Consider the following 13,037-nt stretch of genomic DNA (forward strand, 5'->3'; position numbering starts at 1 on the left):
ATTACTTACACTATGGGAACATGGCGGAAAGGGAAGGGGGGGGGGGGGGCTACCAACAGGACTTGCTCTTCCCTGGTCCCCGGCCGTCTGCTACACTCCATACGCCATAGGTTTCTGTTGTTGCAATAAGTAACAAGGTCCCCCATGATGAGTAATACGTCCTTGACCTCAATCATAACCTTTTTTTAAAAAAAGATTGGATTGATCTAAGTGTGTTTTTTTTTTTTTACCTCTGACTAGAGCTACTTCCTATTTCATTGTTTGGGAACGACCGGGGTGGGGTGGGGGGGGGGAGGAAGACTTAAGTCTACTGAGTAGAAACTATTTGTCAGACCTTCTTCGCCCTTGTCCTTGTTCCCCCCATCACCACCCGCTCTTTTATTTTTGACCCCTCCCCCCTTCCCATCCTCGAGTCTTTTAAACTATTCGTGCTTAAGTCATCAGGGAAATTCCGGTGTCCTGTCCGTCTCTTCTTTCCAGGAAAGATAATTCACTGATTATGCATTATGCTCACTTTTCGAATTCCTTTAGACAACATGGGAAAAGGTCACGTGATCTTTAATAATAAATTTTTCTCTTTTCGTACATAATTACTTGGTAATAGTGCGTGGCCACTGACATTAGAAGGGAACTGCAATGACTAGATTTATGCAAAACGAAACAAAATGAAAGTGCTACTCTCTTAAGAATATATGTATACTACCGGACATTACCCACGGCCAGCAGGCCTTAGTTTGTGTATTACTAATCTAGTGGATTGGATTTAGATTTTTGTTAAACTTAGCTAATGATCCTTAAAAGTTTTTTTCTTTTTCTGCCAAAAATAAAAGTAGTTTTGGGAAAATGGGTTTACATCCATATCATACATAGAATGCTATGGAAACGGGTTTGATACTGATAAATTTAGCTTTTAAAACAAAAGTAGCGCGAGATGAATGGGAAAAAAAGTACAATTAAAACGGGTTTGAATGAGATTATAAAATACGTCAGGACGTCTAAATTCGCATTAAATAATGAAATCAATAGACTATATTTTGTATTTTCATGCGTCAAAGTAAAAAACTATATGTGCAAAGTGTATTTCTTAAAATTAGATCTAGATCCTTTCGATCTTGTCTCATCTAAAAATGGCCTAGATCCATGAAATTTGTAATACTTCCATAGAGTTTAACAACTTTTTTTTTTAAGTTAGTTTTAGGGCTACCATAGATACATTACGGTTCCAGTTAGTACCCAAGGAACATTTATGCCAAGATTTATCAAGATTAGTCCAACGGTTTTGATTTCTATGCGGGACATACATACGCCTTATTTTCTGCTTTATAGTATAAGATAGTTATGTATATATGTATGCATGTATGTGCGAGCCTGTGGTGTGTGTTTGCGCCTTTGAGAGTCGGGTTTAAGCATGTGGGGGCCTCGAAGCAGGATTTTTATCGAAGCCTCTATACTTTATTTGAAAACCTTAATAAAAATCCACTTATCAATACTACTACTTAGCCTATACCTGAGACCTGAGAGCAGTATTCTAATAGAAAGAAATAAGGGACTTGTCCATTCTCATTTTCCTTCTTTTTTTTTTTGTATATTTAATATGCACATTTTACTTGAAAAAAAAAACAAACTTTTTTTGAGTTCGTGGAGGGTAAGGCCCTAGGGTGACGAACTACCGTAAATCGGAGCTGCCTAAATATATTACGAGCACACTATAAGCGGACACTTCTTAACCACAACAGTGATGCCAACTGTAAGATTTAAAAGTAATGTCGGTAAAAATACACACAGGCAGGACCACATCACACAACCTAAAAGTTTCTGACCCTTCCAGGTTGGTATATTTTTTTAAATCTATATACAAAAATCCTTCTGTTTTAGTTCCCAGGGGCAGCAGCCCTGCCTACGCTCCCTTAAATCTGGCCCTGATGTTATGGTTTGGAAATGCTTGCAATTAATAGGTTTTGTGTGTGTGTGTTTATTTTTCTGTGAGTGATAAAATACTTCCTTGCCAGTCTTTCAGCCTCTTTTTGATAACAAGCATCAGTTGGATGACCAGTGGTGGGTAGACTTTTAAGAAGCGGTTCAAATACTCAAAGGCAAACGTTTGCTGTTTGGTTCAAAGTTAAAGGTACTTAACTCTGGTAAATCTATCACAGCTTTTTCAGAGTGGTGTAGACCTAATTTTTTTTTTAAAGTTGCTTTTAAAAGTATAAAGATACAAACATTGCATATTATTAATTGGGAAAATTTTGATTTCGCCAGCAAATTGGCTCAAATTATTTTCATAATTCCTAACTAGTTTTCCTACACATCAGTCATTGAATTTATTCCTCTTGGAGTGTTACTTCACTTTGAGCTGATTGTTGTTTAAACTATTTAATGTCATATCTTCACTCATTGATCTTTGACTTGTATCATAACATTTCATTTATTCATTCGACAAGGGTCTGTGAAAAATAAAAATTCAAGTCTAACCTAATACTCAAAGATATCATATTCAGAAGACTCATTTTTCTCTTAGAAGAAATATACTGTTGTTTTCTTTCAGTTTCCAAATTTTCACGACAGCTAAGTTTTAAATTACCAAAAAAAAAACAACAACAACAACACATAATTAAAAGACTTGTTAATTTATTTATTTATTTTGCACACAGATAGGGTGGCATAGGATTTAGCAAATGAGTTTCAAACTTGAGTTCAAGGATGATAAATAGAATAATAAACATGCGAACACATAGACCGGACAAAACATAAGACCGGACAACGGACAAAACATAAGACCGGACAAAACATAAGACCGGACAAAACATTAGGAAAGGGGAAAATATATAAGACAAAGACAGACGAACAATTCGACATGTCTCGACTCCTGCTTCTCTATTTTAAAGACATTTCTCTACTTATGACTTCCCACGCCATTTAGGTCCAAAAAAAAAAAAAAGGTTCCGAGAAATGTCGAACTAGATCTAGCAAACCACGTGACTTTTTATGAAGTCAAGATTGCAGTATCAAAAATATGATTGATTGATTCGTAAACTAACTAATAATTTAATTAAGAAACTTTGATCTAGATATATTATTTAATGATTTAAAAAATAGTACCCTGAGAAGCAAATGCATCAACAAATGTGTCGGTTTTAAGGGGACATAAAAAGTGTCAATAAGATTATTAGATCCAAATGACAAGATTTCTCTCCCTTAATTCTTTTAATTGTAACCGTTCATAATTTTTCTTTTGTCTACGTTAGGTGTGGCCAAACATGTAGGTCACTGCATTCACTGAAGATAAAGCACCAACAGTGCAACAATCTAAATATTACTGCTCTATCTTCTTTCTGTTCTTTCTTCTCTCTCTCTCTCTCTCTCTCTCTCTGTATCTTTCAGTCTGTCTGTCTGTCTGTCTGTCTGTCTCTCTCTCTCTCTCAAGAATATGCTATATAAAGAGATATATACAAAACCTAGACCATGGGGAAAAAAACTAAGTAATTAGTTGGCTTATTCCATTCCTCTACAAATCTAGTTTTTTTTTTTTTTTAGATCTTTACACAGAATAAAGGGAAATAACCGTGTTCAGAATTGACATAGGCGGTCTCCAGGGCAATAGAAAGTTTTAATTAAAATTATAAATATCACAAGGGAAGCGAAAATTGAAAATAATTCTACAAGGAAACACGAAAAAAAAATAATCCAAATAAAATGTTTCCGGTCTTTGTCCGGCCTGAATCTGGATGCAAAGTTTTTATTTGTTACAATGTTTACATTGTCGTAAAAACAATGTGGTTTCACAATTTCTTCACTGCTACATTGGTGTACACCATGTATAACATTAGGAGATATTCATATATTGAGTCAAATATTTATAAATAATGTATAATGAGCATTGATTTTCTGAGAAAAGCAAGGCATTGTAAGGTACATTCCAAAGATTGTCGATGTCGTTTTTGCCAACAATGGCAGTTGTGCCCTGTCTTCAGTGATATTTGGGGTACCCTTGTGTGTTTTCATGAGCCTCGCCGTTGAAGTCCTTTTTGGAAATTTTTGGTGCAATTGGCGTCTTTCATGCGAGGACCATGTACCATGCATTTAGTGACGATTTGGAAAAGTCGAGGGTGTATTTCGGGATTTAGACGCTCATCTTTGGTCCTTATTTTGCACTGTGAATCAAGCGGTGGCCATGGTTAGGAAACAAGAGTCAAAATCAAAATAAAACTACAGAAAAAAATATGCACCTATTCTAATGACACCAGATATTGACGTGTGTAAAAAATACAGACACATAAATTTAGTCAAATATAGAATGTATAAAGAGAAAGATTACCTGCTCTCTGTCGCCGCGAATGTTACGTGGGGTAACTCTAGTCCTACTTGGAAAACTAAAAAAGAGTTATCTTTCCATGACTTTTGGGACCGACCCGCGGCATAACATACGCCCCCCCCCCTCTTTTTTTTTTTGAGCCTCGTTCTGTCACCGCGAAGGTTACGTGGGGTAACTCTAATCCGACTTGCAGAAATAAGGAGTTATCTTTTCGTCACTTTTTCATCGTGGTGTCCGCGCATGGTTGGGCCATGAAGAGAATTATATATATATATGTATATATATATATATATATATATATATATATATATATATATATATATATATATATATATATATATATATATATATATATATATATATATATATATATATATAAAGATAGACGGATTTCTTTTAAATCTTTTTCTTTATATTTTAAAATATTTTTCTTTAGCTTCCATTATATGGCCAGCACGTTTCTTCATATTGTTTTTTCTTCTTTTTCTTTCTTACTGAATTTCATGGCTTTAAGACAGCAAAATGGTTGTGTTTTTTTTTAAATGAACGTGTAAACAACGACCAGATTACTATGATTGGCTTTAAGAGTGTAAAAAAAAAAAAAGCCAAATACTGAACGAAGTCTACTTCTCCATCGTGGCATCTGGTCACACAATTTCATCTTATCGTTTATGTCTGAACAAAAATAGTTTTTAAAAAGTTATTTCAAAGAATAATTTATTTATTTTTTTTTTTGAAGATATTCTTGTGATTTTAGAATTCCTTTTTTTTTCGGAGACTAAAAAATTTAAAAAAATAATGAATTCGTCAAGCATTGAATTCACGCTAGAAAATATCGATATTTAAAACCAACTCGACACACACACAAACAAACAAAAATGTCTGCTGTTTAATAAACAAAATTGTTTTATTGTTAGTCTCAAACAACTTTGGATCTTGGTCAACAGCACTTTAAAACTTATTTTCGTTGGAAAGATTTCATTTTTTTTTTAAATCTTATTATCAAACAAAAATTCCCTAAAAGTTCGAAAAATCTGGCAACTCCAAATTTTGTTTTTGACATGCAAGGAAAAAAAACCCCTTGCTCTTTAAATCCTCAATATTTTTTTTTTTTTTATGTTTGTGTGTCTATGATTCCCCTTGGAGGTCTAATATCATAAACAAAGCAAAACCATCAGCAAATGTTTGACGTTGGATAGATTCTATCTGATATAACTTGTACACGAAAATAAGTTTACGGTTGGGGGGGGGTCACCGCTTATTGAGGAATTTAAAAAAAGGGGATCGACGCATATTGGGGAATAGTAAAACGGGGTCATCAAATATTGGGGATGGTAAAAGAGGGTCGCCGCATATTGGGGGATGTTAAAAGAGGGTCGCAGCATATTGGGGGATGTTAAAAGAGGGTCAACGCATATTGGGGGATGGTAAAAGGGGGTCGACGCATATTGGGGGATGGTAAAAGGGAGTCGACGTATATTGGGGGATGGTAAAACAGGGTCGATGGATATTGGGGGATGGTAAAAGAGTGTCGGCGAATATTGGGGGATGGTAAAAGGGGGTCGACGCATATTGGGGGATAGTAAAAGGACGTCGCAGAACTCAGAAGGTTGAGAACCGCTTTTGTAGAAAATTGAACACATCGGAAGTTTCACGAAGTCTCAAGCGAAGAAAATATTGTGTGTGTGTGTTGTAATTTACAAATCTTTTTTACAATACCTCTATTCAAGTCACTCCTTCGTGGAACCTGGATAGCGGAGAAAAGTGATACTAGAGTTCAAGTACCAAAAGTATACAAGCAAGTGAGGACTGCGTTATTATCTTCTTCTGGCCAGTCTTGTGCTGTTGAGCTGTAAGCTCTTCTGTAAGCTCTTCTGTAAGCTCTTTTGGCCTGTGCCAAGGAAAAAACAAGCATGCTGGTTCTTTTCTTTTTTTTTTCAACTGTTCCACACTGCCATATAGGGTGTTGGGGAAACGGGAGGGGGGGGGGCTATTTACCAGAAATCATGGTCAAAAGTATGTTAAAGGAAGCGTTAACATTTGGGCTATAATATTTGAACAGAAAATAAATATACACATAAATATTTATATAATGTTTGACAATGATTAATTCTAAGACTGTTATAATGATGTCACTCAAAACATGTTGCTCTAGAGATTTTAGAGTATAGTCTAGAGGTCAAGAGGTCAGGTTTGATCTAGAGTAACTTGCCGTGTACCATTGCGCAAAAAAAAAAAAAAAAAAAAGAATTCATGGAATGTTTTGGTGAGACCAATTATAAGGTATCGATAAGATGCCCGGACCCCCCACAGGAGCTGATCGATACCACTATCATCGATATGTTGGTTGTACGGAAGCCAAGGTCTCATTAAAACCTGCTTCCAGGGATTGCGTTCAAGAGCGTCTGGTGAAACACTTTGAATGTTCTGAGTTCAGAACTACATCGAGATTCTGGAACATTCCAAGAGCATTACTAGAACACTCTTCTCTTTATTTTTTGACTCTCTCTCTCTCTCTCTTTCTTCTCTATTATTTATCTCTCTTTCTCTCTCTTATCTCTATTATTTATCTCTCTGTCTCGCTCTTCTCTCTTCTCTCTCGCTCTTTCTTTCTCTTTTCTCTTCTCTCTCGCTATTTCTTTCTCTTCTCTATATTTTTCTCTCTTTCTCTCTCTTTGCTCTATTTTCTCTCTCTTTGCTCTGTTCTCTCTGTTTGTTCTCTCTTTCTATTCTTTTCTCATCTCACACTTCTTCTTTATTTGTGTCCCTCTCTTTCTTCATCCTTTCTTTATTCTCCATTCCATCTGCATCAGCTTTCTCTTTCTCTCTTGATTTCTTGATTTCTTTTTTATTTTCTCTGTATTCGCATTGCTCTCTCTATTTTTTCTTTCTCTCTTTCTCTCTCTCTCTTTCACTCCTTTTTTTTTAAAGCAATTCTCCTCTCTACCTGCTAACATCTACAGTTAAACTCTCTTCTTGTGTTTGATGTAAGACTCTGGTCTACTAATTCCCTAATCCAATTTGTCAGCTCCAATCAATGACATCAACTTCAAACACAACATTTTATGAAATGTAAACAGAAGTTGTTCACATTTTTGTTTAGAGATTTTCTTTGACAACAAAACACATTGGAAGATTGGTTTAAAAAACTTCCCTAACAAACAACGAATCAAATTTGTTGTTTTGTTGACGCGTTATATAAGAAAGATTATAGTTAAACTTGTCTGAGACGAGAAAATCTATCTATCAGAAAATCTATCTTTAAATAACTTGCGTTTTATTTACGTTTTTGAATTGAGCTCCAGCAATGTTTACTATGTGTGTATTATGTAATACAAAAATACAAATTTGAGCTGTGGTTAAAATTGATGGTGTAAAATTTAATTGGCGAAAATCTCCAATTAATGCAAAAGTTTTTTTTTGTGATAGTTGTGTGATAGCTGTGTATGAATTGATAGTTGTGTGATAGCTGTTTAATAATTGATCGTTGTGTGGGAGTTGTGTGATACTTGGTAGCTTGCGTTTATTGTGTTGTTGTTGATAGCTGTGTGATAGTTGTTTAATATACGATAGTTGTATTATAGCTGTGTTATTATTGATATATGTCGATAATTGTGTGATAGTTGTTTGGTAGCTGTATGATAGTTGTATAATAGTTAATAGTTGTGTGATAGTTGTGTGATAATTGTTTGATAGTTGTGTGATTGTTGTATGGTAGTTGTGTGCGATAGATGATAGTTGTGTTATAGTTATATTTGTATGGTTGTTGTGTAATAATTGATAAGTGTGTGTTTGTTGTGTGATAATTGTATGATAGTTAATAGTTGTGTGATAATTGTTTGATAGTTGTGTGATAGTTGTATGATAGTTGATAATTTTGTAATTGTTCTGTGATAATTATGTAATTTCTTGATACATGTGTTTGGTTACTTTAAATCCTTGTCAGCTTACAGCAAAAATGATTTCCTTGGTCCAAAAGTTGACCTAAATCTTTTCCCGCCATGTCAGTACTTGCAGACGTTGTCTCTTAAATGAAGATAGGGCGACAGACATCGACGGGGAAGGTTCGAATCCAGGAATATTGCGATAACAATTCGGTAGCACCTAACACACGACACTTCTACTATGAATGTCCAGTGGTTTAAACCTTAACTCGAGACGTTTAATGTCAACATGTCAAGCTTTAAATTTGAAACCGTTTGGTGTGGAGAGTTTTGTACTCTAGTGAGTGTTTGTTATGAACAAAGTGGTGAGAAAAAAAAAAAGGGGGGGGGGGTGAATAGTGTGACATGCACGGTGAAAGGTGAAATGCCACTCCAACTGTCATCAGGCAATAATCAATAGTGAGATACCAAGGGACACCATCACGTGAGAGAGAACAAAATAAAAAGCTAAGGGCAACTCGGAGTTGTCAGTCCTTGATAGCTCGACTGCGCAACTCGTCAACTTTTAGGTCCAGACAATACGAGGGGAAGAGGAGAGAGAGAGAGAGTGAGTAAGAGGAAATATAAAGAGGAAGAGTGAACAAGGAAGACTAAAAGCAAATGTACATCGAATGACACAACCTCATTGGCGGCCCTAAAGGGTCCGTTGTTTTGGTAGGCAGACCAAAAAGGCATAACGTTATACGAGATGGGGGAGGGAGAAATGGTTGAGATCCAGGGAAGAATACAATCTAGCCCAATGGTGTCAGGCACCGCCGCCTGTGGTGAGGGCCCAACAGGCCGGAGCAATTGATTATCGATAATAGCGCAGCGCATATCGTAACGCTGCCCCCTAAGGTGCATATTATTTCCGGTTCCGGCCAAACTTTCGTTCCCATTGTCATCTGCAGGAAGTGACGTCTATGTGGCTCGAGTATCCCCCAGCTTCAAGACCTGAGGGTGGCGTGTGGACTACAGTCAGCGCAACTGCCTAGGGCCTCTGATAAGTGAGGGCCTGGCGTAGAAAACATGTGATTAAAAAAAAACAAAAAAAAACTAAACTTGGATCAGATCTCAAACCTAGTAAAGATCTATTGCTCTCTGTCTGCTAGATTAGATCTAAGTGTAAACCCTTACTCAAGGTTTATTAACAAAGGTTTAAATTTACCTGTTAGACCAGCAATTTTAGATCTTTTAGTGAAAATGTGTAGACGTATTCCGAGTCTGGTGCACCAAAAAACAAACGAAAAGCGGATAGATTTAAAAGAAGTGGTCAAGAAATCGGATAGGCATACGATCGTCAGCAATGTTCACGGCCACGGAAGATGCAGGTTCAAGCGATGCAGACGACAATCAGTCAATCGGCTACAATTGGGAAGATCTAGTCTTAATTAGCAATTAAGGACTTGCCGAAAACATATTGATTGATTTTCATTTAGATACATATGCCTGATTTTTATTTTTCGATGTTTTGTTTTTTTCATTTTCATTTGGGGGCCATCAAATTCACTTGTCCTAGGGCCTCCAAGTACCTAAGGCCGGCCCTGCTACAGTGTTAGTCAACGTGCATTGAAGCTTATGAAAGATGTAGACATTCCGTTCTGAAGCCAATCTGATCTCAGACTCCAAATTTCTACAAACTTAGCACAAGGAACGTGAGGGAGAGAACTGACTATAATAGTGCTTTAAGTTTCTACAAACTTAGCTCAAGGAGCGAGAGGGAGAGAACTGACTATAATAGTGCTTTAAGTTTCTACAAACTTAGCTCAAGGAGCGTGAGGGAGAGAACTGACTATAATAGTGCTTTAAGTTTCTACAAACTTAGCACAAAGAACGTGAGGGAGAGAACTGACTATAATAGTGCTTTAAGTTTCTACATACTTGACACAAAGAACGTGAGGGAGAGAACTGACTATAATAGTGCTTTAAGTTTCTACATACTTGACACAAAGAACGTGAGGGAGAGAACTGACTATAATAGTGCTTTAAGTTTCTACAAACTTAGCACAAAGAACGTGAGGGAGAGAACTGACTATAATAGTGCTTTAAGTTTCTACAAACTTAGCACAAAGAACGTGAGGGTGAGAACTGACTATAATAGTGCTTTAAGTTTCTACATACTTAGCACAAAGAGCGTGAGGGTGAGAACTGATTATAATAGTGCTTTAAGTTTCTACATACTTAGCACAAAGAGCGTGAGGGTGAGAACTGATTATAATAGTGCTTTACGTTTCTAGAAAATGGACGTGATAGTCATTTCAATCTGAGCTCCAACGTTCGTGCAAACAGTGTTACAGTAGATACAGTGGCGTAGCTAGGGTTAGGGGGCCCCGGGGGCTTGACCTCTTTAGGGGCTCCTGCATTTTGACATTCAACGTCATGACATGAGATAATGGCGTAATATTTAATGTTAAAACAAATTTCGGACAATCATTTGGGGGTAGAACCTCAAATGAGGGCTCGTGGTGATTTTCAAATTTGGAGCACCCCCCCCCCCCATCCTAGCTTCGCCACTGAGAAGATATAACTTAGGTATGAAGACTATAAAGGAAAACATAAAACATATAATACAAAAGTGCTGTGGAAAGGAGAAGATAACTTTGTTACTGATATTCAAATTAATTAAACTGTCTAATTTTAGAACATGATTGTTTTTGCTAAGTGTTCTGACATCGAGTAATGAACATCACAATTGGTTGACTTTTAACAGTTAATTAATCCAATATTGTTGTTTTTTCCGTTAATGTTTAGTTAGTTAGTCTGTAAGTAACATTTCAATTATGAAGTTAATAGAGTTAACCACCGGCTACAACTGTTAATTCGTTCCCATGCTATACATTTTTTTTTTTTTGTATATTTTGGCCTTGAATCCCTTTCTTGTTATTTGTGTCTTACTAATAAGAATATTATTAGGGTCCACAAGTAGGCCTAGTATCAAGTTATTAGACACACTTATTATTGTAGGTTGTGTTATGGGCTAATCTAATCTGACTTCGACTATGTATCATTTATTACTCAACATTAGCCACAGAACATTACAAAATAGATATAGTTGATAACAACATTCAGTTCTATAAAATGATACTTTATTAACCACTGGGAAATCCGTCCGGTCTTCCTAAAACGTCGCTATTTCTAACCACTATTCAACTACTATTCAAAACAGCCTACTTCTAACATAACGCCATGTTGGTCTCTTGTTCGCTAAAGTCTACTGAGTCATTAGTCTGTCTTTCTACGTCACTACTTTTACCGAGGCTAAAACTATACACACTATATTTTTCTAACAAAACTAACCTACTATCTAAACTAAACAAAACTTACCTACTCTCTAAACTAAACAAAACTAACCTACTCTCTAAACTAAACAAAACTTACCTACTCTCTAAACTAAACAAAACTAACCTACTCTCTAAACTAGTATATTACAGTTGTTATCGTTTCTTTAAGAACCATAGCTCAATATTTCTTTCCTTATCTGCTCCAAGTGAAAGATGGGCTCAATAAAAACACGGAATTGGATGAGTAGAACTTAGAAGCGGATCAAACTATTGCGATTTTGGACATTTTCATTGTATGCGTTCACCAATTTGTGCGTGGAATCCAATCGCCGCTTCTTTGAAAGCAGCCATCAGTCAGAACCGCGGGACATTGCCAAACTCATTACATTAAATTGTATTAGATCGTTCAGACCAGTTCGATACGTCTGGAGTCAACAGAGCAAACTGACATTAATTTAAAGCACAGCTATCAGATTGGAGGACGATTTGTTAAATGAATACCCCCGTACATCAAAGACTTTTCCATCTTAGGAAGTTAGGAGGATTTAAAATTGATAAACAAAAATTAAACTTTTTTTGTATACAGCAAAAATTACTTGTCTAATTAAACTTTTCATCCCCTGCTGGTATGGTAATATTTCACTGGCACAAAGACATAGACTAAATAGACTAATTTAAAAAGCATCGTATATCACTAGAGCAGCTACCATCTGTTGAAGAACCTTTTTTCAAGAAAGATGTCTTTCCAAAACATTTAAAATCCTGAAATAAAATGTGCACCCATTAAACCACAGCTACATCAGATCTGGACGAAGCGGTCATCTCCTATTTATTTAAGCTAAACTAGAAACATTTAGAAACTCTTTCTGTACATAGTCAGTCAAGGTGTTTCAAGGTCATTTGTGGATACAAAGAAGTACATAAAAGCCAAGTCATCAAGTGCTGGTTGTTTGTGTGAGAGGTGAATGTCGACTTCTTGTGATCAATCTTATCTAATGGACTTAACAGTTCTAAAACAGTTATCCCTTGTTTACACTAAATTCTCACAGTGTTAAAATAATACAATCACTAAATAAAATTATTCTTAGATATTAAAACGCTGTACCCATAGACTTATGTATATTTTATCAGTACTGGAAATCGGAAACAAATTCTTATCCGTGATTGATCGATTCACAGACCTATGTATAAAGATTTTTTTATGTACGTAACTCTTTTTCAAGCTGTAAGGGAAGTCGCCCCAATCAATCTTTTATGTCTTAGAAAAGTAATGATCTTTAGTTTTCAAAGTTTAGAAATAATGCAAAATCATTTCTCGGATTTTCTTTAGAATGGATATTAATCACAGAACTATATATTCACTCAAACATATGAAACACAGCCATTTCCTGTTTGTTTCCATTGAGATAATGTTTCAATAATCCGAGATCGAAATAATTCATGTCTGTTGATTTTAAGTACATTTAAATAGATTGATTACCTAGATCTTTCTAGATTATGTATCTAAAAATTGCAAAATAA

At 35.8% G+C, this 13,037-nt stretch overlaps 1 protein-coding gene across 1 annotated transcript in view; it reads left to right on the forward strand.

The window, feature by feature from the left end:
• Nucleotides 1-13,037, forward strand: part of LOC106067387 (rhodopsin, GQ-coupled-like) — a 140,366-nt gene that overhangs the window by 116,498 nt on the left and 10,831 nt on the right. The window lies entirely within an intron of this gene.

This window comes from Biomphalaria glabrata, chromosome 12 (genome assembly GCF_947242115.1).
Source record: "Biomphalaria glabrata chromosome 12, xgBioGlab47.1, whole genome shotgun sequence".
Taxonomy (NCBI): domain Eukaryota; kingdom Metazoa; phylum Mollusca; class Gastropoda; family Planorbidae; genus Biomphalaria; species Biomphalaria glabrata.